The sequence below is a fragment of the Pipistrellus hanaki genome, assembly GCF_964339955.1.
Source record: "Pipistrellus hanaki genome assembly, chromosome: 20".
NCBI classification, from domain to species: Eukaryota; Metazoa; Chordata; class Mammalia; order Chiroptera; family Vespertilionidae; genus Pipistrellus; species Pipistrellus hanaki.
In genome coordinates, this window is record NC_140522.1 from 3,736,742 (window position 1) to 3,760,508 (window position 23,767).

Genomic DNA, 23,767 nt, shown 5'->3' on the forward strand with positions numbered 1-23,767 from the left:
CGACTGTGCCTTACACAGAGGTCCACCCTGGGCACCATGAGGCCACGGGGTGGTGGGGTGGCAGACGGCATACTGAGAAATGCCAGCAGTCGTCCGATGACCGGATGTTGATAGGGCGGGACTGTTTCGAAGATTCAGAAGCTGTGGGGTGTTGTAAAGAGAGGTCAAGTGCTGCCCTGGCTGGTGTGGCGCAGTGGATAGAGCATCGGCCTGCGGACTACAGGGTCCGTGGTTCTATTCCGGTCAGGGGCCCAGGCCCAGGTTGGAGGCTCGGTCCCCAGTAGGGGGCATGCAAGAGACAGCCAGTCTATGATTCTCTCTCATCGTGAATGTTTCTATCTCTCTCTCCCTCTCCGTTCCTCTCTGAAATCAATAAAAATATGTATTTTAAAAAGAGAGAGAGAGCCCTAACCGGTTTGGCTCAATAAATAGAGTGTCTGCCTGCGGACTGAAAGGTCCCAGGTTAGATTCCGGTCAAGGGCATGGACCTTGGTTGCGGGCACATCCCCAGTAGGGGGTGTGCAGGAGGCAGCTGATCCATGTTTCTCTCTCATGGATGTTTCTCTCTCATGGATGTTTCTAGCTCTCTATCCCTCTCCCTTCCTCTCTGTAAAAAATCAATAAGATATCTTTTTAAAATTCTTTTTTAAAAACAGAAAGGCCACTCTTGTGAGGGAAACGTATTGATCCCCGGGACCCAGTGCGTCCCATGATTCTGGGTTCTTCTTTCCGTGTCAACAGACGTGTGGTGGACGGAACAATGTCAGGATGGAGTCATGCAGTGCTGCTCCATCCAGGGCCTCTGGCGCCAATAAACAGACGCCCCCAGATGCTCCTTGGCCTGACTGAGCATCTGGGGGCGTCCAGAGGCAGCGGGAGGCCCCAGAACAGAAAACCACTGCCCAGACCTGTGCCCCCCGCCTCACCCTTAAACACAGTCACCCTCCAGGCCTCAGCCCGGGTGTTAAACAGCAAAGCCCAGCTGCCACCCCGGCCTGACCTTGACTTCTCCTCTCTCCTCTCAGTCACTTCCTCCTGATTCTCACGGGGACAGCCTCCTCCGTCACCCCTCTGCTTCCCGGCGCTTCCTCGCAAGCCGCACTTCTCACAACAGCCGCCATTTCACTCTTTTGTGTTGTTTGTTTGTTTCTTTGTTTTTAAGATATATTTTATTGATTCTTTACAGAGAGGAAGGGAGAGGAAGGGAGAGTCAGAAACATCGATGAGAGAGAAACATCCATCAGCTGCCTCCCGCACACCTCCTCTTGGGGATGTGCCCGCAACCAAGGTCCATGCCCTTGACCGGAATCGAACCTGGGACCTTTCAGTCCGCAGGCCGACGCTCTATCCACTGAGCCAAACCTGTTAGGGCTGTTTGTTTGTTTCTTGATAATCCTCACCTGAGGACATTTTTCCAGATTTTTTTTTTTTTTAGAGAGAGAGAGTGGAAGGAAGGGGAAGAGACAGAGAGAAACATGGATGTGAGAGAGACACATCGATTGGTTGCCTCCCGCAGGCACCCCACTGATTGGGACCAGGGATGGAGCCTGCAACCGAGGTACATGCCCTTGACTGGAGTCGAACCCGGGACCCTTCAGTCCGCAGGCCGAGGCTCTAGCCACTGAGCCACACCGGCCAGGGCTGCCATTTCACTCTGTAGATAGAGGAGAGCCTCCTGTGATGCTTTATGAACCACGAGGCAAAATGCCGGGAACGAAGACCTACACGCCTCCGAAATCTGCCCTTGCCCGCCTTGTTGGCAAACATCTACATTTTTGTGGTTTTTTTTTTTTTTTTAATATAGTTTATTGACATTTTTCAGAGAGGAAGGGAGAGGGATAGAGAGTCAGAAACATCGATGAGAGAGAAACATCCATCAGCTGCCTCCCGCACACCTCCTCTTGGGGATGTGCCCACAACCAAGGTACATGCCTTTGACCGGAATCGAACCTGGGACCCTTCAGTCCGCAGGTCGACGCTCTGTCCACTGAGCCACACCGGTTTCGACCAAACATCTACGTTTACCTCCTGCTCTGATCGTATGGGAGGGCGGGCAGTGCTCCCAGCCACCGGGCCGCGAAGGGCCAGCATCGACTTCCCATCCCTCCTCCCGCGGGAGTGCTCCTGCTTATCGTTTCCTGGCCATCCTCTGTGCAGGATGAGCTAACTGTGCAGGAAGCTGAGCCGTGTGAGCTGTGTCCCTCACCACCTCGACCACATACCACCCGCCCCCGCTGGGTGCAGACCGTTTTCCGTGCTCCCAGAACATCGTGGCTCCGTCTAAATGAGCCCCCTCATTACTTATTTATGTCATAACCCGTTTTCCCAGAAGGACTTCGTTTATCTCCACTCCCACCTCTTACGCGTCTCGGGTACTGTGAGCAATTGCTCCTCTGAACATTCCTTTACATCAAGTGCCCTCATTATTTGAGAAGAATCTAGATTAGAAAACTGAGACTTTAAAGAGATTAAATAACCAGTTATTAATTGGGAGATAGGGGTTTCTTTATATATATATATATATTTTTTTTTTATTGATTTTTTTTTACAGAGAGGAATAAAGAGCTAGAAACATTAATGAGAGAGAAACATCCATCAGCTGCCTCCTGCACACCTCCTACTGGGGATGTGCCCGCAACCAAGGTACATGCCCTTGACCGGAATCGAACATGGGACCTTTCAGTCTGCAGGCCGACGCTCTATCCACTGAGCCAAACCGGTCAGGGTGAGATGTGGGATTTCAGTGCACCTATATAACTAGATAGGGCCTCAGCTGTCAATCACCTCTGTGGCCAACGTGCCCCCCTTCCCATCCCCACCCCCCTGAAATTGTGTGTTCATCTCAGTGTCCCTCAGAGAGGGACCTAACACAGCTGACATTCAGCAAGACCGTGTCCCGTGAATAAATGCATCCTGACACCCAATGCAATTTCTTTTCCCCTGTACCACTTACTGGCCCTTAAAGTGACAGCGGGGGGGAGGGGGGGTGGGAATAATAGCTCTTTAGCATGAACAGTTCTGGAAATGCGTGTTCTCCAGTTGAATCGGCTTCCCGCGGACCTTTTGTTCCCCAATAAGCCTGTTCATTCCTTCATCTTAAGAGGGAAGACCCGTGTGTGCTGGAACACTCTGTCTTTTTTCATTCGTTTCCTCCATTCCCAGGAGACTTTACTTACCATGTTAACTATGGCCATTTAAAGGTCTTTGGCTATGAATTCCAAAATCTGGATCTTTCTCATTTCTTGGACCTTATCTATTGACTGTTCTCTCTCTCTCTCTCTCTCTCTCTCTCTCTGGCCAAAATCACACACCTCCCCTTTATTTTTTTTATTTTGTTACAGTATTTATTTGTTTGCTTGCTTGCTTGCTTGCTTCTTTGCCCTAAGTTTTTATTGCATGCTGCATTTGTAGAGGTTCCAGCTTCTGTGCCTTCCTCCGACGAATTCTGAGCAGTGCCCCATGCAGCCAGCGGTCAGATCACTGATGGTCCATCGCCTTCCTCCTCCAAAGGTGTAGGTTTGGTGCCATGAGGCCAAGTCTATTTTGGTTTTATTCTTGCTGCTAGGCTAGGGGCATCCTTCTGACCCCTCGAAAGCAGCCTCAGGTGCATCTAACCTGGACACAGGAGTTGTTTACAAAGGTCTTGTCACCGTGTCTGGGCCCAAAGTTCCCTATCCTTCCAGAACTCTGAGATTTCTAGAATCTCTGCGCGCGGATGGCCAGCGCTGGCTGCTCTCTCAGGCCTCCGGAGTCCGGCCTCGGGGCACACGCTGCCTAGGAATTCAGCCAAGGACCCGGGGCTTTCTGCGGGTTGGGGTGTTTCGCTTCGTGAGCTGACAGCAGCAGAGGAAAACATTTATCTTCCCCTCCCAGCCCTTGCCCTCCCCCCCTCACCGGTCCTTCCAGAGTCATAGGTGACATGGAAAAGCCTCTCTTTTCTTACCCAAATATTGCGGTGTGTGAGTGTGTGTGTGTGAGTGTGTGTGTGTGTGTGCAGGTGCATGCCTGTATTTTCCCCGCCAGCTCCCCAGTTGACTCCTGAGGTGTGCAAACTTGCAGGAAGGAGAGGAGCCGCCAGCACGCCCTGTCTCCACATTGTTCTGCACCGCGTGTCCAGAAAAAAAAAAAAATCAATGCACCAGGCAGCGCTCTGCGGGAGCTCTCCACCCAAGCTCTCCGTGGCGGCTGAGCTGGGGCTGCTTCAGGGTCAAGTTGGGAGCAGCAAGGCCCGGCTTCCTTCCAGCACTTGGAAGCAGCGGCACCAGCACATCCATGGAGCAGAGCCTCGCCACGCAGCCCACGGACCCTCCACCCCACCGATCGCTGCAGCGCGGGGCGCGCGCGGGGAGGACGCATGTGGCTGAGCTGCCCAGAGGGGAGTCTAGTCTCCCGACTTCAGCGAGAGCCCCCCGAGCCCCCCGAGCCCCCCGAGCCCCCCGAGCCCCCCGAGCCCCCCGAGCCCCCCGCCGCCGGGCCGAGGCCCTCGGGGTGCAGGGCGCCCCGGGAGCCGCCCCGGGGCCGGGCACAGCGCCGGGGGCACCGAGGCGCCTGGGCATGCGCAGAGCGGGTCCGGGTTTGTGGGGGGGCAGGGAGGAGGGGGGAGGAGGAGGAGGAGGAGGAGGAGGAGGGGGAGAAGGAGGAGGAGCGCCCCGCCGGCAGGAGGAGGCGCGCCGGCAGCAGCCGCCACCGCCACCACCAGGCGGAGGGCGAGTTGGCGACGAGGGAGCGCCCCCGCCGCCGCTCGGCGAGCTTCTCCGAGGAAGGAGAATGCGCGCCCCGGGAGGCGCCGCAGGGAGGAAGAAGCAGGAGGAGAAGGACGCGAGGGGAGCCTGAGCCACCCCGGGACGCGGGGCTGAGGGGCGAGAGCCCGAGGCGCACCCGGAGCGCGGCGGCCGGAGCCCGGGGGGCGGCAGGTGCCGCGGGCGCAGCGCCCTCGCTCCCCGCGCCCCGGGGCCGGAGCGCACGCCGCGGGGCCCCCCGGAGCCCCCGGAGCCCCCGCTCCTGCTCGTCGGGTCTCCGGGCGGCGGCGATGGCCCGCGGGGCGGCTCCCGGCGCGGGCGCGCGTTCCTAGGGCGCCGCTCCCCGCGCCCCCCGCGCGTCCGTCCGCCCGCCCGTCCGACCGTCCGGGGCGCGGCGCCCGCGGGGACCGCACGCCGCGCCGGACGCCCCGGGGAGGACGCCCGCGCCGCCCGCCCGCGGAAGGAGGAGGAAAAGTTTCCAGCCCAGGTAGGCGATGGCTCCGCTCGGAGGCTCCAGAGGGGGTGCTGGGGACGGAGGAGGAGAGGGGGGAGCCGGGCTGTCCGTTTGGGGGTGCGGGCGGCGGGGGGAGGGGGGGTTTGAACCTGGAGGGAGCGCGGTCCGGAGCGGAGCGGGGCTCCCGGGGTGAGGGCGGGGGTGCAGGGTGACACTGGCTGCCCGGAAAGCGGGGGGAGCGGCGGCCAGATGGGGGGGTGCAGCCCGGATTCCTTCGCCCCGATGGCGGGTCCGAGGCACCCGGTGCGCGCACGGAGAGGAGCCGCCGGGCAGGGGGTGCGTGGCGCGCGCGCGGGGGTCCCCGTGTGGGTTTCCCCGACGCTTTTGGGGGGCGAAGCTCAGGCAGAGACACCCGCTGACCCGCCGGCCTTGCGTGCGGTGGGCGCTGCGGGTTCGAGCGCGTTTGCGGGCGCGGAGGCGGCGGGGGCGCTGCGGGCAGCACCTGGCCCAGGTGCGCGGCTCCGGGGCCGGGAGTCCACGCCCGCGGGTGGAGGGCGCGTGGTCTGCTGCCCCCGAGCAGCTGGGGAGTCTCCTGCAGGTTCCATACGGCGGATCGAGGAGGATTGGGGGGCATTGAGGGGGGTTGGAGGGTTTGGGGGGCGGGCAGGGGCACCCCAGGGGAGCGCGTCCCTCCGCCTCGCTCTGCTGCGTGGCCATCCTCTGGGTGGCACGCAGGTGGGACGTGGCCAGGGAGCCCCTAGCCCCTGGCATCCATATGGACGGACGGGTGTCAGGCAGGCAGGCGCTCATTTGTCTGCAAGCACTTGAACCTGGCCGCCGCGTCCGCGTTTGCAACATTTTGCAATTGCAATGCGAAAGAATGGCTCTGCCCAGCCCGCGGCCGCCTCTCCCTGTCCGGGGAGGGTTTGCAGGCAGGTGTTTGCGTGGTGGAGGGCAATCCATGGCGGTTTCAGGGAACGCTTCGCCCACACCTCCCCCCTCTCTCTCTCTCTCCCGGCCTCTGAGTGCCAGCCCTCTCTCTCCCCCGGCCTCTGAGTGCCAGCCGCACCGACAGCCTGCCTGCTGCTCCCCACGCTGTGGGTCTTGCACGGAGACTATTAGAAAAATAACCTTTCTTTAAAAAAAAAAAAAAAGTGTATCTGTTGGTTACGTAGCCCCAAATAATTTTATAGCGTGAGTCACGGTGCGGCGTGAAGCATTCGTCACGGCTTCCTGTGTTTAAAACAATGCCTTGTATTTACTTAAGAGCGAGACCCAGCCTGAGCCTGTGGACTCGGGGAAGGGAAGGCGAGAGAGCTGTGCCCAGAGCCCATGCATGCGTCCAGGGGCGTCCAGGAGCATCGAGGAAGGAGCAGAGGGATTCAAAACAGGGGGGGGGCTTTGGGTGCCCCACGTGAGGCCTGGGTGCCCCCCCCCCTTGTCATGGGAGCTGGGACTGCCCAGGGGACGTATGTAGAACACGGCTGTCTCTTTGGGGTGCGTTCTGCGAGCCACGGAACGTGGTTGGGGGGTCACACACTTCCTTCCCCCCAAGAAGCCTGCCCGTCAATGTGTCTGCAGGCCCCTCTCCAGCAGCTGAACATACACTTGGCGGCAGACATTCTGCGCGTCCTTTTTGAAAAACGGGTCTCCATATGGATCGGTAGCTTCCGTGTGCGTGGTCAGCTTAACACGCATTGCACCGCAGGTCTAGGCCTCTAGACTGTTTCGGGGGGCGGAGGGGGGTGGGGGTTTGACCTCAGGTTGGATGTAAGGTGAGCACAGCCGTGTGGAAATGCATAAAAAAACAAACCACGACTCTCTATTCCAATGCAGGTGATCTCTGAAAAGCAGAGTTTGGGGAGGCGGGGGGGGGGGGGGGGGGGGGGGGGGCGGGAACCTTCGGCCATGCACGTCTTGTGCGTGGAACGTGACTGTACAAGACCGGTGTGTCATCTGGGGGAAAGGGAGAAGCGAGATGCAGAGAAAGGCCGAGCGTGTTTATAAAGAGCAGTTCTTGGTGAGCCCACGTGTAAACTTCTTCCGGAGCCTCCCCTCGACAGCTTAGAGGGACGTGTGACTCTACGTGACCTTGTTTTTCTCCCCGTGAAAATGAAGTAGCATTTCATTCAAAAATCATTATTTTTTGTTTAAGATTCTTGAGGCATGCTGACTCCAAAATTACGTACCATGCACCCTTTCCTTTCCTTATAAAGACGCGTGGTTTCTTCCCAAAAAAAAATTTTTGTTATTGTAAGGTTCCATTTAAAAAAACATGAATTTGCCAAAACCGGTTTGGCTCAGTGGATAGAGCGTCGGCCTGCGGACTGAGGGGTCCCGGGTTCGATTCCGGTCAAGGGCATGTATCTTGGTTGTGGGCACATCCACGGTGGGGGGTGTGCAGGAGGCGGCTGGTCAATGTTTCTCTCTCATCGACGTTTCTGGCTCTCTCTCTCTCTCCCTTCCACTCTGTAAAAAAAATCAATGAAATATATATTTAAAAAATAAATTAATTTTTTAAAAAATGAAATGAAAAAACGTGAACTTCCTTTAGGGCTATGTCAGCGTTTCATTGCAGGCAACCTGTTGACAGTGACCCTGGGTGGTTATTCAAAGAGCTAGGGTGGCCGAAACCAGTTAGGCTCAGTGGCTAGAGCATCGGCCTGCAGACTGAAAGGTCCCGGGTTCGATTCCGGTCAAGGGCATGTACCTTGGTTGCGGGCACATCCCCAGTAGGAGGTGTGCAAGAGGCAGCTGATCGATGATTCTCTCTCATCGACGTTTCTAGCTCTCTATCCCTCTCCCTTCCTCTCTGTGAAAAATCAACAAAGAGCGAGGGTGTCTTGGATTCACACCGGCAAACCGAACAGACAGAGAATTAAACGGCCTGGTGAAAGCTACTCGGGGAGGTGACAGTTATGACGCCGTCATCTTCAGATTTTTTCTTTTTCTTTTTCTAGAAAGCCCTCTGTCCCTTCCCGAGCCAACATTGTGCTGTGGCCTCCTCAAACTGAGGCCCCTGGCAGACCGAGTCTCTCCCTCCCGAATGGCCGGGATGGGTCCGGGGTAACTCGGAGTAGAGACGGGGTTTCTGGTTGGCCTCCAGGGAAGCGGGTCTCAGAGCAGCTGTGTGCGGTGGCGTCCCTGCTGAGCCACGGGAAGACGGGGCCTGGTCCCCGGGGGGACAGATTTTCTGTCGGCCTCGATGACTATCCTCACGTGGCCGTGTGGAGGTGTCCGTGAGGGATCGGGGATGTTTGATTTTATGGGACGTGCGTCTGCATGGGAGAATTCGCAGAATTTATTTCTTTTTTTAAAGGACCTATACGGCTCCAGTAAAAGTCATCCAGTGCCTCCCGCACCGATGGCTCTTTTGGAAGAGGGAGTCAGGCCAATGGAATGTGCCTCCTGCTTAGCCCTGATCGCGGCAGGCTTCTGTCCTCGGGGTGACGGTGGAGGCCGAGGGGGCGCACGGATCTGCCACCTGTCCGTCCCGGGGGTGGGGGGGCCCTTGTCTGGCCACCGGTCTTCCTAGAACCCGGGCGTGGAATTCCAACCTCCCTGGGAAGCTTGCATGTGACGGGGGAAGGAGGAGAAGAGGTTATGTAAGGCATCGGCCGGGAGGCTTCGGCTGTCACGCCAGAAGCTACCAGAAGCTCCTCGTCTCCGTCTCCGACAGCCCGTCTTGTCCTTGGAGGACGAGGCCCTCGTTCAGATCCGTTCAGAGCACCCTCTGGGGACCCCGGGCTCGGCCCCCGCAGAAGGGCCTTGCAGTGCAAAAGGTGCCCCTTTCAGCTGTAACCCAGCCTGGGGGAGTGGTGTTGGGGGGTGGGGTGGGGCTCTGCCAGGCCTCCTTGTTCCCTAAAAGCTGCACATCCCGCCGAAACCGGTGTGGCTCAGTGGACAGAGCGTCGGTCTGCGGGCTGGAGGGTCCCAGGTTCGATTCCGGTCAAGGGCATGTGCCTTGGTTGCGGGCACATCCCCGGTGTGGGGGTGGGCAGGAGGCAGCTGGTCGATGTTTCTCTCTCATCGATGTGTCTAGCTCTCTGTCCCTCTCCCTTCCTCTCTGTAAAAAAATCAATGAAATATATATATATTTTTTTAAAGTTGCCTATCCTGGGCAGTGCCCGTGGGCGTGCCCAGTGTCTCCAAACAGAAGTAAAGACGACGTCCTTGGTGGAAGCACCATGGGCCTTGGTCTCTCTCCCGGTGTCCAACCCCGGCGGTGGCCGTGCCAGGCCCACCGGGAGCGGGTTTGAGGGTCGAAAGTCCTGGTGCAGGTGGGGGTGCCTTCTGATCGCCCTCCGAAGCCGCTGGGACGATCAGGGCACCCACCTCACTGTCCCCCCCCCGACGACGTGCTGAGAGCCGGCGGGCGGGTGGCCCTGGGGCTGGGGAGCTGGCGGCCGGGCCCTCCTTTTTGCCCAGAAGCCTGGCGGCTCCTAGACTCTCCTCCCTTCCCGGCTCCTGGCAGGCAGGCTCCCTGCAGGCTGGCACCCTGTCCTCCCACCGGTGGCATCGCCCTGCCCACTGGCTCCTGGGGCCGCGCGTCCTGGCCGGGGGGAGCGAGTGCCCTCCTAGACATCGCCACGGCGACACAGACAGGGCCCGCGGGGCGGTGGGTAACAAGCAGACGGGAGGCACATCGGAGCCACTGCCATCTCCCTCCCGCCCACTGTGCCAGCCCTTCCTGAGCCAGGAGGACAGGAGCACTCCAAGAAGAAACAATCACCAAAGCCGGTGTGGCTCCATGGATAGAGCGTTAGCCTGCGGACTGAAGGGTCCCAGGTTCGATTCCCGGTCAGGGCACAGGCCCGGGTTGCAGGCTCCGTCCCCAGGGTGGGGCGTTCAGGAGGCAGCCGGTCCATGGTTCTCTCTCATCATGGATGTATTTCTCTCCCTCTCCCTTCCTCCCTGACATCAATAAAAGTATATATTTAAAAGCAAACGAGACACACCTGCATGCTGTTAGGCCAACAGGCGCTGGCAGGTGCCTGGGGCTTTGAGGTCCCGCCTCCCCAGCCCGGCTCCGGGCCCCACTTCCAACGGTTCCGTCCGAGGTCTCCCCGGAGCGGGGGGCCTGAGACCGTGGACTGCTCTTGCCCTGGTCAGTGCAGAAAACCCCCACGTCCACCAGCCTCCGTTTCTCTAACTCGTGTCATGTTTGCCACTTCATAGCCCTAGGTTTCTCCCGTGTTTGCAATCTGCATTCTTTCGTGCTAACGTCTTGCCTGGGAAGACGTGAGCTGTGACCTTGACCGTTAACCTCCTCCCTGCCAAGAACCTCTCTCCAGGAGCCCAGTCTTCACCAACGTAGACACCCTCCTCCTCCCTCCCCTCACCCTCCTCCTCCCTCCCCTCACCCTCCTCCTCCTCTCCCTGCCCGGCCGGCCGGCCGGAGGCACAGACACCCCCCTGCCTTGACGACGTGGCGGCCAAGTTGCACTTGGACAAACACAATCTCCTTGCGTGTCATTGTTGGCAGGATCAAATCTCGGCTCCCCACACTGCTCCCGGCCGCGGTAATTGGAGTGGCTGACTGTCAGCGACAGAATTAATCCCTGGTCCGTTTGGGTCATTGTTCCAGCCCCAGCCCTGGCTTATTTCCTGTGCCCCATGTTCCCGTGAAGCCCGGCACAGCAGCTGAGCGGTGACAGCTGCCGCCGCCAGTCACCTCTGCTGCCCCGGGAGAAGGGTTGGGGGCGGGGGGGCGGGTAGCTGTGCAGACATCCTGGGTCAGGCAGGATGCCCAGAGACCACTCAGGTGAGCTGACCCCTCAGCTAACACCTACAGTCTGTTTCAAAGGGGACGGGGCCACCAGAAGTCTCCTGCAAGGGGCCCTGTGTGTGGATGGGTGTGCGGTGCAGCCGGAGCCGTGGAGTTAGGCTCCTGCAGAAATCCCCCGACAGGAAGCTGTGGGCAGAGCCCTCTGCTACGGCCCTGGTCGGCAAACTCAGGAGCCCCCAGGGCCCACGATCCACAGCACCACGATGGACGTTTCTTTGGAGAGCCACATTTTTTAAACGTAAACCTCTTCGAACGCCGCGTCTTCAACACAGACTCGTCCGGGCCGTGGTGTTTTGTGGAAGAGCCACCCTCCAGGGGCCAAAGAGCCACCTGTGGCTCAGGAGCCGCAGTTTGCCAACCAAGGTGTTACAGCGTGGTTCGAATTTTGGAGGACACATCCCTTTGAAGCGGAGTCCCTCTCGAGAATTGCCCGGGGGACCTGAGCCGGAGAGAAACCTCATCACCTAAGCTGATCCTAAGCACCATGCCTCCCTCGAGGCCCTTGGACGTCCCAGCCAGCCAGCCAGCTCTCATGAGACTCCAGTAAACCCCAAAACAGTGATATCTGGCAGATTCTAAGAATCCATGTAAATTTCAAGTAGCATTGAGTTATACCCACCCACCCATGTGACTATCCATCTATCTCTATGGACATGTCTGTCTGTGTGTTTATTCCTTTAAAACTGGTCTTGGGCTGAAACCGGTGTGGCTCAGTGGATAGAGCGTCGGCCTGCGGACTGAAAGGTCCCAGGTTCGATTCCAGTCAGGGGCATGTACATTGGTTGTGGGCACATCCCCAGTTGGGGGTGTGCAAGAGGCAGCTGATCGATGATTCTCTCTCGTCGATGTTTCTAACTTTCTATCCCTCTCCCCTCCTCTCTGTAAAAAAAAAAAACACAACAAAATATATATTTTTTTTTAAAGAAAGAGCTCCGGCCACATGACTTCTTTCCTTCCTGCTAACAGCTCCGCCACCCGTGGCTTTGCCAACATTCGTGATTCTTCTCATCACCCAGGAACCTGGTGAGCGGGCAGGTCCAGGGCAGGGCCTGGGGGTCTGAATTTCCATCCATGCGAGCCATGCCCCCTGAGCTGCCCCCAGGAGTCCACGCTCGCTCCCAGCCCGTTCTCTGCAGATGCCTTTGATTGGAGACCAAATCGGACCCTTTCCCTCCTCTGACAACTCCTCCGACATCCGTCCCCTGCAGTCCCCGCCGAAGAGCTGCTGAATGTCTTCCATCAGCATCCCGCTGGCCCCGGCCGTGGCCCGTGGCCCGGGCGGAGGTTTGAAATTCGGCCTCAAGGTCCTGCTCAGGTGACCCCGAGTCCTTGCCGTTTCGTAAGCGCCGTCGCCCCGGCTCTCACAGGTTCCCGTGGCTCCGGCTCTTCCGCATCCTCTGGGGCTCATGTTTCAGCAGCTTGTCAAGGACGCACGGCTAGGCACAGCCCTTCTCCTTGGGAACGCATCTCTCCGGGGCTGGGCCGGTTCTCCTTTGTGTAACTGCTCACATGCGTGCCTGTGTGTGTGTGTGTGTGTGTGTGTGTGTGTGTGTGTGTGTGGTGTGTGTGAGAGAGAGAGAGAGAGAGAGAGAGCGAGTATTTCAGAGGCTGGCGTGTGGGATCCTTGAAGTAAGATCCCAGGTTTCGTCTGCCCTTCCTTTACCCTCCAATACCTAGTCCCGGCTTTCGGTCATGCTCCATCTACACACGGACATAGAAAGTGGGTGAATCTCGCCCTAACCGGTTTGGCTCAGTGGACGGAGCTTCGTCCTGCAGACTGAAGGGTCCCAGGTTCAATTCTGGTCAAGGGCATGTGCCTTGGTTGCGGGCACATCCCCAATAGGGGTTGTGCAGGAGGCAGCTGGTCCATATTTCTCTCTCGTCGATGTTTCTAACTCTCTCTCCCTCTCCCTTCCTCTCTGTAAAAAAAAAATCAGTGAAATGTATATATTTTTTTTAAAAAGAAAGAAAATGGGTAAATCTCATCTTTGCTTTTCTGACTATGAAAGTAACATGGATTGCAAGAGATGCAAACATAACTGAGTTGTATTGTGTCAAAAATGCACACCAGCCGAAACCGGTGTGGCTCAGTGGATAGAGCGTCGGCCTGCAGACTGAAGGGTCCCAGGTTCAATTCCATTCAAGGGCATGTACCTTGGTTGAGGGCACATCCCCAGTAGGGGGTGTGCAGGAGGCAGCTGGTCGATGTTTCTCTCTCATTGGTGTTTCTAGCTCTCTGTCCTTCTCCCTTCCTCTCTGTAAAAAATCAATAAAAGTATATTTTTTTTTAAATGCACACCTACCTCGGCCCAGAGCCCCCGAAGGTGACTGAGGGTAACCATTAGACAGGAGGCCCTCCGGTGCTCTCCTCTGAACACCCTCACGTGGACTTCCTACGAAACGGAGGCAAGAATAGACTTTTGCAACCAGCCTCTCCATCCATCGATCTCCCTGGACCTTAACTCTGCAGCGTGCTCCTGACGATTGACTGATTTCACTGCATAAAAATCAATCCGCATAAAACGGCCGGCGATAGGGGGCCACGTGGGCTGTGCATTTCTGATCGGGGAAGTATGTCTTTGTGCAGCTCCGTCTGCCCCCAGGACAGGGCTGCGGGCCTGGGTGTGTGGGCGAGACACGCACATCCTGCTGCCGCCGGCTCAGCCTCTTCTCCCCCCTTCGGGCTCATGGGGGCCATGGCGGGCAGGTCACCATCCTCATCCTCAGAGGGAGCTGGATTTCACCCCGAAATTCCAGCTTTCAGACTGGTTGTATCTGGAAAGACGGGTGGCTTATTTTTGAATTCTGGGCACGGACATACGTGTCTGTCTAACGTACACATAAAGGTGCCTGTTAAGTTTTTGTTTCGGGGACGAACGTAAACTTGGAGTGAGGAACCTAGCAAAGCCTCTAACAAAGAGGTAACCACGTGTTTTTTGTATAGGGGACAAAGCTCCATCTGGGGGAGGAGGGCAGAAAATGAGCGAGGTCTTAAAGGGCAGGGAGGGGAGGCACCGTCTGAGGCACTGGCCGAGCAGAGCACTCCTGCAGAGGCAAACCCCACATCGCCCTGGGGTTCTGGGCAGAGGGCAAGGCGGAGGCTGTCTCTCCGCCACGTGTGTCATCCTCTCAGATGGTCCATTCAGTGGTGGAGTTCTAAAAGGCAGTGGGGTGCCGGTACAGGTTGGGGGTGTGGCTCAGGCAGTGGGGTGCAGGCACAGGTTGGGGGTGTGGGTACAGGTACAGGTTGGGGGTGTGGCTCAGGCAGTGGGGTGCCGGTACAGGTTGGGGGTGTGGGTGCTGGTACAGATTGGGGGTGTGGCTCAGGCAGTGGGGTGCAGGCACAGGTTGGGGGTGTGGGTGCAGGTACAGGTTGGGGGTGTGGGTGCAGGTACAGGTTGGGAGTGTGGGTGCCGGTACAGGTTGGGGTTGTGGGTGCAGGCACAGGTTGGGGGTGTGGGTGCCGGTACAGGTTGGGGGTGTGGGTGCAGGCACAGGTTGGGGGTGTGGCCCAGGCAGTGCGGGGTGCAGGTACAGGTTGGAGGACTCTAGGGTGGTCGTGTTTTGTGAAGAGAAAGCTCCAGGTGTCCAATGCCAGCCGACAGGGGCCAACACTCTGAGGCCGAGCGAGGCTGTGCCCTCTGGGTGAGGGAAACGCGGGGAGGAATCGGCCCGTCTTGGCAGATCTTTTGTTCGAGGGAACGGCGGTCCCGGGTGTTGGCGGCCTCCCTGAGGCGCCCAGCGGCCGCGCTGGGTCTCTGACTCCAGGCCCAGTTTCCCAGTTTCTCTTCCTTCCCGTCCGATCTCTTCCTAGGAGCCCAGGTGCGCCTCTCCCTCCTCTCTCTCTCTCTCTCTCTCTCTCTCTCTCTCTCTCTCTCTCTCTCTCTCTCTCATTTCGGCTGCACTTAGCACTTCCCCGAGTGCTGGCTGTTTACAGAGAACCGCCAGGCACCTGTAATGCACCATTTGGGCGTCGGGGCCCATCGCCTTTCCCCGGGTGCCCCATCCTCCTGGTAATGGGCTGCATCTCCGTCGTCCTGGTCTCCCGGCGTGAACCCCGTGGCCGGGTCCTCCTTCCTACCGTCGCTGCTAAGTGCGGTCCGTGCATCCCAATGGGATGGTGCGGGGAGCGGCCTCATCCATCCCTTCCCGCTCCCCGTTCCTTCATTCCGGCTCTTCCCGTTCCCCCTCCGCCCAGTTCCAGGAACCTCCAGCTCCTGGTCCCGCTTCCCATCTCCCCGAGCTCCTCTCGTCTGGTCTCCGAGGAGATGAAGTCCATTCCCAGTCTCATTCCAGGCCGAGGTCAGGTCCGTCTCGCTTCGTCCCCTCCCCGACGGCAGCCACACACCCCCGAGTGAGGAGGCTTGGGGTGTCTCTCTTCTCCTGCCTCTGGGTTTCGGGGGGGACCCGCCTGCATCCCACCCGTCGTAGGAAACCTGACTTCTCAAGAGGCGTCGGCTTTTCCATCCCGTTTCGTGCAGGATTCTTGGGTCTGTTGCAACGTTGGCCGTCCCTGCTCCTGCTCCCACCACCGATGGCCATGGCGGGCCTTTCCGTTGGCATATGAGCTCCTTCTGAGGAGCCACCCCCACCCCCGATGCCTTCTCTGTACCCAGGACTTCCCACGGGGGGTCTGAGGGAGAGCCTGCCCCAGGCGAGCTGCGTGCGTGGCGGGCCCCTGTGAAGGCCGGGGTTTGCGTGTTGTGGTTTATTCGCTGAACCCAGTGCTAGCGCGGAGCACAACTTTCGTTTTGTGTTGTTTTTGAAGGAGGGTCCGCTGGCTGTTTCTTTGGGGAGAGGGGAGAATAAATCTGAGGCTGAGCCGTTTTCAGGGTGCGTTGGTACACACACGGAGTGGCCAGATGATGATGATGCTCTCTGAAGGCGTCATCAGCTGGCCACTCAGCGTGTGTGTGTGTGTGTGTGTGTGTGTGTGTGATATACTGTATATTAGAGGCCCGGTGCATGAATTCGTGCATGGGTGGGGTCCGGCCAGCCTGGCCAGGGGGAGGGGACATGGGCGGTTGGCTGGCCTGCCCGCTGGTCGCACTCCTGGTCGAAGGGACCATTTGCATATTAGCCTTTTATTCTATAGGATGTACACTGGGTGGCCAGATGATGATGCATTCAGAGATCATCATAATCTGGCCACTCGTGTGTGTGTGTGTGTGTGTGTGTGTGTGTGTAAAATATATATTAGAGGCCAGTGCATGAATTTGTGCTTGGGTGGTTGGCCGGCCTGCCTGCTGGTCACACTCCTGGTTGAAGGGACCATGTGCCTATGAGCCTTTTATTCCATAGGATGTACACGGAGTGGCCAGATGATGATGATGATGCGTTCAGAGATCATCATCACCTAGCCGCTCCGTGTGTGTGTGTGTGTGTGTGTGTGTGCGCGCGCGCATACCGTCCACGCTCTGGAAGGTCATTCCTCCGATGAGGTGCAGGAGAAGTCTCTCGGGTCAGGCTCAGGCGTGGCACCCACAGGCCTCTCTGCTGCCGGTGCGATGGCGACTCCGGGGACCCTCCTATTCTGAGAGGCGGGGTCCTTCCCGTCCGAGAACACCCCTCCCCGAGGGCCCCTGAAGGATCCGGGTTGGCAGCTGACCATCGCTCCTGGGGGAGTCTCGCCAGCAGCTCTCCGGGGGGCATCTTGTGACCACTGGTCAGACCTCCATGCCAGGGGCTTGCATATTAGCCCTCGCCCAGGCCCGTCCGCACCAGGCCCGTCCGGGTGGGTGTGAAACGGGTCTGTCGTCCTGGAACTAAAGCCGGGACAGCTGGGTCAGAACTGGGTCAGGGTCTCTCCGTCCGCATTGGACATAAATACCTCGTGTAATCCTCCCGCCCCGTGCGTTGAAAAACCCAGACATGGAAGATTAACAGGGAGGGAGAGAGAGACAGATGTTGAGGCAGATAGAGAGCATTTTGAGAGAGCGTTTTCTGTTTTCCCCCGAGCAGGTTCATCGGCTGGGCGGGCGGGGCTGCAGCACTGAGCCTGTTCCCTCCGGTGTGCTGACTCCCCCTCGGCGTAGGGAGCTCTCAGGCCTCCGCGGGGCTCCTTCTCCCCAGAATGTCAGCACTCGGAGCGGGGTCTGAGCTCCCGGGGGTAGAGCCGAGGCGAAGTGTTTCCGTCGAATGCACCCCGGGTCTCCCAGCAGAGAGGCGGGAGTATTTTTTAACGTGGGGAACACTGCTCCCCAGGAGGGGTACACTGTTCTCTCGTGCACAGGCGGTCCTCAGCGCCTCGGGGGGGGGGGGGGGGGTCCCGGGTTGTGGCACAAGCAGCCCACGTGTTTGCACGTGGGCGATGCTCTGTGTAGGGCAAGCATGTCAGACTTGCAGCCCGAGGGCCGCATGCAGCCCACAACGAATATTTTTGTGGCCCAGCCAATAGAACGGTATGTAAGAAAGGTTTTAGCCCTAGCCGGTTTGGCTCAGTGGATAGAGTAGGGGTGTCGAACTCAATCAGAGAAGGGGCCAAAATCTAAAATCCAGCCTAAATCGCGGGCCGAATGGTTTACTGAACAGTCATAAACTGACAATGTCATAAACTGACAGCGGAGTGCAGTGATGACAGCGCGGTGCGGGCCACATTGCAAGGCCTGGCGGGCTGGATTTGGCCCGCGGGCCTTGTGTTTGACACATGTGGGATAGAGCGTCGGCCTGCAGACTACAGGGTCCCAGGTTCGATTCCGGTCAAGGGCATGTGCATTGGTTGCGGGCACATCCCCGGTAGGGGGTGTGCAAGAGGCAGCTGGTCGATGTTGCTCTCTCATCGACCAGCTGAAAGCTAGAAAATCTCTCATCCACGTTTCTAGCTCTCTATCTCTCTCCCTTCCTCTCTGTAAAAAGTCAATAAAATACATTAAAGAGAGAGAGAGAGAGAGAGAGAGAGAGACAGTTTTAAATATATATATTTTTTAAAAGAAACGTTTTAATAAAATTTCATAACTTAATTTTTACAATATCCTGATATGCACCATTATTAATAACCAACTGCAGCGTTGGCTAATGACTGGTTATTATAATCCTGTAGCATTCATTTCCCTTAGCGCCTTACACGCAGGCGCACCATTTCTCTCCCTGAATGCGAGCATTTTAGCAGCCGATGGGGCCACGTCATTAGTCTTGGATTGACTTGTTTGGTGTGCGCAACGGGAACTATTTCGCTTTTTACAGGGAAAATAGGTTTATTTGCATCTCGCTTATTAATTGGTGCAGTGACTCAGTGTCTGGTAAGTTAATGCTCAAGGAAAAAAATACTAATTTTCATTAAAATGTCCTATTATTTTATGTTCACAATGGCTCATTTACATTTGGATTCCGAATGTCTCTATCAAAATAAACCTACGTTTCTATGAAAATGGAAGCTTTTAGGGGGTTTTTTTGCGACCCACATATGCTTACACCCTTGTTTATGTGGCCCGTGTCAGCCTGGGAGTTTGACATGCCTGGTGTAGGGGTTTGTGTGTGTGTGTGCCCAAGAGTTCAATTCTTAGGGCTGTTCCCTAAAAACGGACACGGTTCGTTTTGCTTCCTGCATCCAGGGCATGCTCCATAGATCCAGAAACGGGAACATTTCTTAAAAGATAGACACAATGCAATGGGGACTTCCCACGAGGTCAGTGTCAAGCATTACATTCCGGGAACAGAAGTGCGGGTCACCGAGTTCCTTAGGATTTGGGGTGGGGAGTCCTGGGGGAGGTGACCATCGTCCGGTCCCTTCCAGCTCTTCCGCTGGCCCTGGCCTGGCTCAGCAGTTGCTCCGTTTCTGGACTGTCTCGGGCACACAGTTCAAGGTGCTGGAAGGGGAGGGATGACGGAGAGGGCCAGACGCTGTCCCTGAGGACCTTGTGTCCCTGTGAAAACCCGTAGGATCTGGAATAGTGTCCCTGCGGGTTCTCACGGGCCTTCCTGGTTGCTGTCAGGTCGGGGGGAGAGGGGTGGGGATGGGGGGAGGGAGACTGGCATGGCCTGACCTTCCAAAGTCTTCATTGCATCGTGTGCTCACCCCCTAGCCTCCCTCTTAACCTTGCAGCTACGATTGAATTTTTCCCAAAAACAAACAAACAAACAAACAAACGGGGACTGTTTTCTAGAAAAAACGAGGCTGCTGGAGCGGACTCGCGACACTAGGTGGCGGACATCTGCATGAGGCATTTCTCGCGGGAGCCGACGTTAGAGAAACGAGCGTGAGCTTCCAGCCAGCCATCGGACGGACGCGGGAAAGAGAGGCTGTCCGTCTCCCGTGAGTGAGCCATAGGGTTTGGTTTCACGGCTCCCGGCTTCCCATCGGCCGTGCGTTCAGTCCGTAGCCGTCAGCCCGCATCCCCTCCAAACACGGATCACCCCTTTGGGAAGTCACACGTCCCCCTGCGAAAGGATGACGGAACCCCGTTTCTCTCGTGTCCTCTGCCCCGTGTTCTGTCTACATCAGCGGTCGGCAAACTCATGGGTCCGCAGAGCCGAATACCAACAGCACCAGGATGGGCATGTCTTCGGAGAGCCACGTCGTTTCAACGTAAACGTCTTCGCACGCCACTTCTTCAACACAGACGCGCGTTTTGTGGAAGAGCCACCCTCCAGGGGCAAAAGAGCCGCGTGTGGCTCGCGAGCCGCGGTTTGCCGACCACTGCTCCGCTGGATCCCAAAAGAAATGCACTATGGGCAGATGTGGTCCAGGACACGTCACAGACATCAGCCGCGATCAGCATCAGCATCAGCATCACAGAACTGGTCCTTCTCACAGAGAGCCCCGCCCACCGTCAAAGAACTGACCAATCACAGCGCGCCGATTGCCCTGGAGGGAGACGTTACAGGGTCAGCCAGACAGAGACGGAGATTCAAGGTGGAGGCAGAACTTTCCTCATCGGTGCCACCTCCTCGCTGTTTTCTGGGCCCTCACACTCGCTCGCGTTCCTCCCATTTGAACAACTTCTTTTTTTTTTAATATATTTTATTTATTTTTAACAAAGAGGGATAGAGAGTTAGAAACATTAATGAGAGAGAATCATCGATCAGCTGCCTCCTGCACACCTCCTGCCGGGGATGTGCCCACAACCAAGGTCCATGCCCTTGACCGGAATCGAACCTGGGACCCTTCCGTCCACAGGCCGACGCTCCATCCACTGAGCCACACGGGTTTCAGCTGGGCCACTCTTCACCCACAGATGGATTGGTGTTTGCTTCTTCGCCGACTTCTCCATCTTTCCTCAGACGTCACCCGATCAGACCAGCGTTTTGCAGTCCACTCATCTGATCAGGGAGGCGCCCGCCCCACCTTCGCCTCCGTCTCCTGCCCGGGCCCCGAGCACTCACCCCGTCTGCCTAATGCGTTGTTTTCACTTACGGTCCGTCTCCGCCCCTGCGGGATGGGCCTGCCGCGGCCACGGGCTCCGTCCTCTTAGGGAATGGCCGGGTCTCCGGTTCCTGGAACTCGGGCCGGCCCAGAGCAGGCCGCCCACAGCGCCGACTGGGAGAAAGGGAGGCTGATAGACCCACCCGATGGGGTCCTTCCAACCAGAGCTTTTGCTTTTTGTACGCATCCATAGTGGAGTAGTTTGCCGTGAGTGACAGGGTGCTTGGCTAGAAGAAGGATGAGGCCGACAAGGGTTGACGTGAGGATACCTCGCTTTGTTTCTGACACTGCTCTTTTACCCTCGCTTTCTGTCAGACGAGGGTAACCAACGCGTTACCTTCTGATTTTGAAAGTTCTGTTGTCGTAAATGCTCACTTAGCGAACCATGAACGTACTACACGTTAAAAAGGAAGTCAAGTGGAAAAGGAAGTCAAGCCGAAACCGGTGTGGCTCAGTGGATAGAGCGTCGGCCTGCAGACTGAAAGGTCCCGGGTTCGATTCCGGTCAAGGGCATGGTCCTTGGTTGGGGGCACATCCGCCGTAGGAAGTGTGCGGGAGGCAGCTGATCGATGTTTCTCTCTCATGGATGTTTCTAGCCCTCTAGACCTCTCCCTTCCTCTCTGTAAAAAAAATCAATAAAATATTTTTTAAATGCAATTTTAAAAAAAAAAAAAAGAACTAGATGTGTGTTGTTTAGATGTTGTTCCCATCGCAAACGTTTGCTTTGGTCTTTCTGAGACATCGCGATGACATCAGGGTAACCTAGACCCAGAGGGGAGGGGTCTGTTGAAAAGTCGGCGGGTTTTTGAAAGGAAGAACTTGAACTTGAGACTCTCCGGGGCCCCTGGCCGTGGGCGGAGCTCCCGCGGCACATGCATCAGCAGCGGCCTCTCTGCGGGACACCTGTGCGCTGTGCGTCTCCTCCTCTGCTCCCCGAAGAGCCGCCGTCTCTTTGTGTCACGCACACACACGCTCTGGTGACATGTCAATACTGGCCCTTGGCATCGGGGAACAGAAGGATTATCCGGGGAATCACACCCCTTTTGTAGAAAAGCTGCTAATCCGACCTGAGCCGTTTCCAATGTTGACTCAGGGACCATCCGCCCGAGGCCGGCGGCTGTGGCGGTTGGATGTTACTGGGAACCAAACCGCCTTTCCCCGTTTCCCCATTGACTCTGTGTCGTTGAACTGTATCGGCCTTTGCTTTCCGTGTCCTTCAAAGCAGGGAGTGGTGTGAGGTCAGATCCCATGCGTTCAGGGGGGAAGAAAACGGACTAGCATCGGCTGTAGGACTGCTATCCCTCTCCCAAAACCCACCCAGCGGGGACGCAGGTGGGTTCGTTATGGCAGGCTGGGGGTTGAATCTGTATTTTATTCTGGGACCCGTTGCTTGGAAAGATATCGGTGGTGGTGGTGGTGCCGTGGTGAGCTTGATTCACCTGTTTATTTTTATTCTTTTTTATTTTAATTTAACAGAAATTATATTTTCTTTTTTTTTAAAGGTATTTTTGTTGATGTCAGAGAGGAAGGGAGAGGAAGAGAGAATAGAAATGATGAGAGAGAATCATGGATCGGCTGCCTCTTGCATGCCCCCCACTGGGGATCATGCCTGCAACCCAGGTGTGTGCCCTTGACCGGAATCGAACCCGGGTATTCCTCAGGTCAGGCCACAGGCCACTGGGGTGTGGCCCCCAGGCAGGCCGGCACCCCCAGAGGAGCTGCCGAGGCCTCCTGCAGCCGCATCACCTGTGCCCCAAGCAGGACCCGGAGCACAGACCTCTGTTCCCGAAGATGCATTGAGTCTTGGATCACATGATCTCACGCATCTAGAGGAAATAATGAACAACATAAACGGATGAACGAAAACAGACCCGGAGACAGAGAAGCAGCGATCAGACTCTCAAACCTCAGAGGGAAAGCAGGGGAGGGTGGGGGTAAGGGGGAGAGATCAACCGAAGGACTTGTGTGCATGCCTATGGGCCTAGCCAGTGGCCACGGACAACAGGGGGGAGGGGGCGTAGGTGGGGAGGGGTTTGGGATGGGAATGAGGGGATGAGGACAGTCATGGGATACCATAATCAATAAAAAATTAAAAAATAAAATTAGAAAGAATGGGCTTTGAGCTGGGCCTGTAAAGAGATGTGAGGTCTGCATTCCTGGCGGGCATTTCGGGGGGAGAAGGGGGGCCAGGTCCCTCGGGAATGGGAGCAGCCGGTGCAGATGTAGCGATTGAAATGAACTTGACATTGCCTTCATTCAACTAACTGCTCTTCGGCAGCCAAACACTTGAGTGAAAGCAGACCCGGCCTCTCCCTCAGGGACTCAGAGGCTAGGCGGGGAGGACAGCATTCATCACGCAGCCCCGAGAGGGAGTGCACGGTTGTACTGCGTGTGTGTGTGTGCGCCCAGAGGACACGCGTGTGTGACACGGGGGGAGGGGAGAGGGGCGGGCAGTGCTCCCCAGGCAGCCGTGATGCAGCCAGGACGCCGTGGGGCCTCCTGGGCCACAGGAAGGGGCTCTGACTTCCTTGTAAGAGGAGTCCGGACCATGGATTTCCCCTGAGCGTGACGTGAGCAGTGGGGGCTGGGGGGGGGGGGGTGTGCAGGATCCCCAGGTTTCCAGTCAGGGGTCTGCGACCCACCCTGGTGCCGGGACAGAGTGCATTCTGGGAGGCTGTCTCCATCCTGACGTATGGCAGAGGCGGCTTGGACATGGCGTGCTGAGGATGCAGACAGAGTGGGTGGACACTGGGACAAAGGAGAATTCACAGCATCCCAGATGGCGTGGCTCAGGGGCTGAGCATCAACCTGTGAACCAGGAGGTCACTGTTCGGTTCCCAGTCAGGGCACAGGCCCGGGTTGCGGGCTCGATCCCCAGTGTGGAGCGTGCAGGAGGCAGCAGAACCATGTTCTGCTCTCACATGGATGTTTCTCTCTCCCCCTCCCTCTTCCTCTCTCTCTCTCAAAATCAATAAAAACATTTAAAAAAAAAAAAAAAAAACACAAAGAGCCGAAACCGGTTTGGCTCAATGGATAGAGCGTCGGCCTGGGGACTGAAAGGTCCTGGGTTCGATTACGGTCAAGGGCATGTACCTTGGTTGCGGGCTCATACCCGGTAGGGGGTGTGCAGGAGGCAGCTGATGGATGTTTCTCTCTCATCAATGTTTCTAGCTCTCTATGCCTCTCCCTTCCTCTCTGTAAAAAATCAATAAAATATATTTTAAAAAATAACTCGAAGAATAAAAGTGGTAAATTTTGCATGAAACAAAATTAAATGGTCCCCCCAATAATGATCAGACTCTGGCGATGCCCAGAACTTTATGCACTGTTGCTATTTTTTTTAAGTGATGAATAACGTGTGTATTTTTCATGTGTCATGGGAAAGCACCCCATTCCTGCCGGTCATTGTGTTCCTTCAGACACCG

General features: G+C 57.0%; 1 protein-coding gene across 1 annotated transcript in view; it reads left to right on the top strand.

Moving 5' to 3' along the window:
* Positions 1-4,701: 4,701 nt before the first annotated feature.
* The window catches only part of CHRM3 (cholinergic receptor muscarinic 3), a 75,133-nt gene continuing 56,067 nt past the window's right edge, over positions 4,702-23,767 (top strand). Inside the window, exon 1 of the mRNA XM_084868716.1 lies at positions 4,702-5,226. The gene's annotated coding sequence lies outside the window, so the exon portion shown is untranslated. The remainder of the gene's footprint in view (positions 5,227-23,767) is intronic.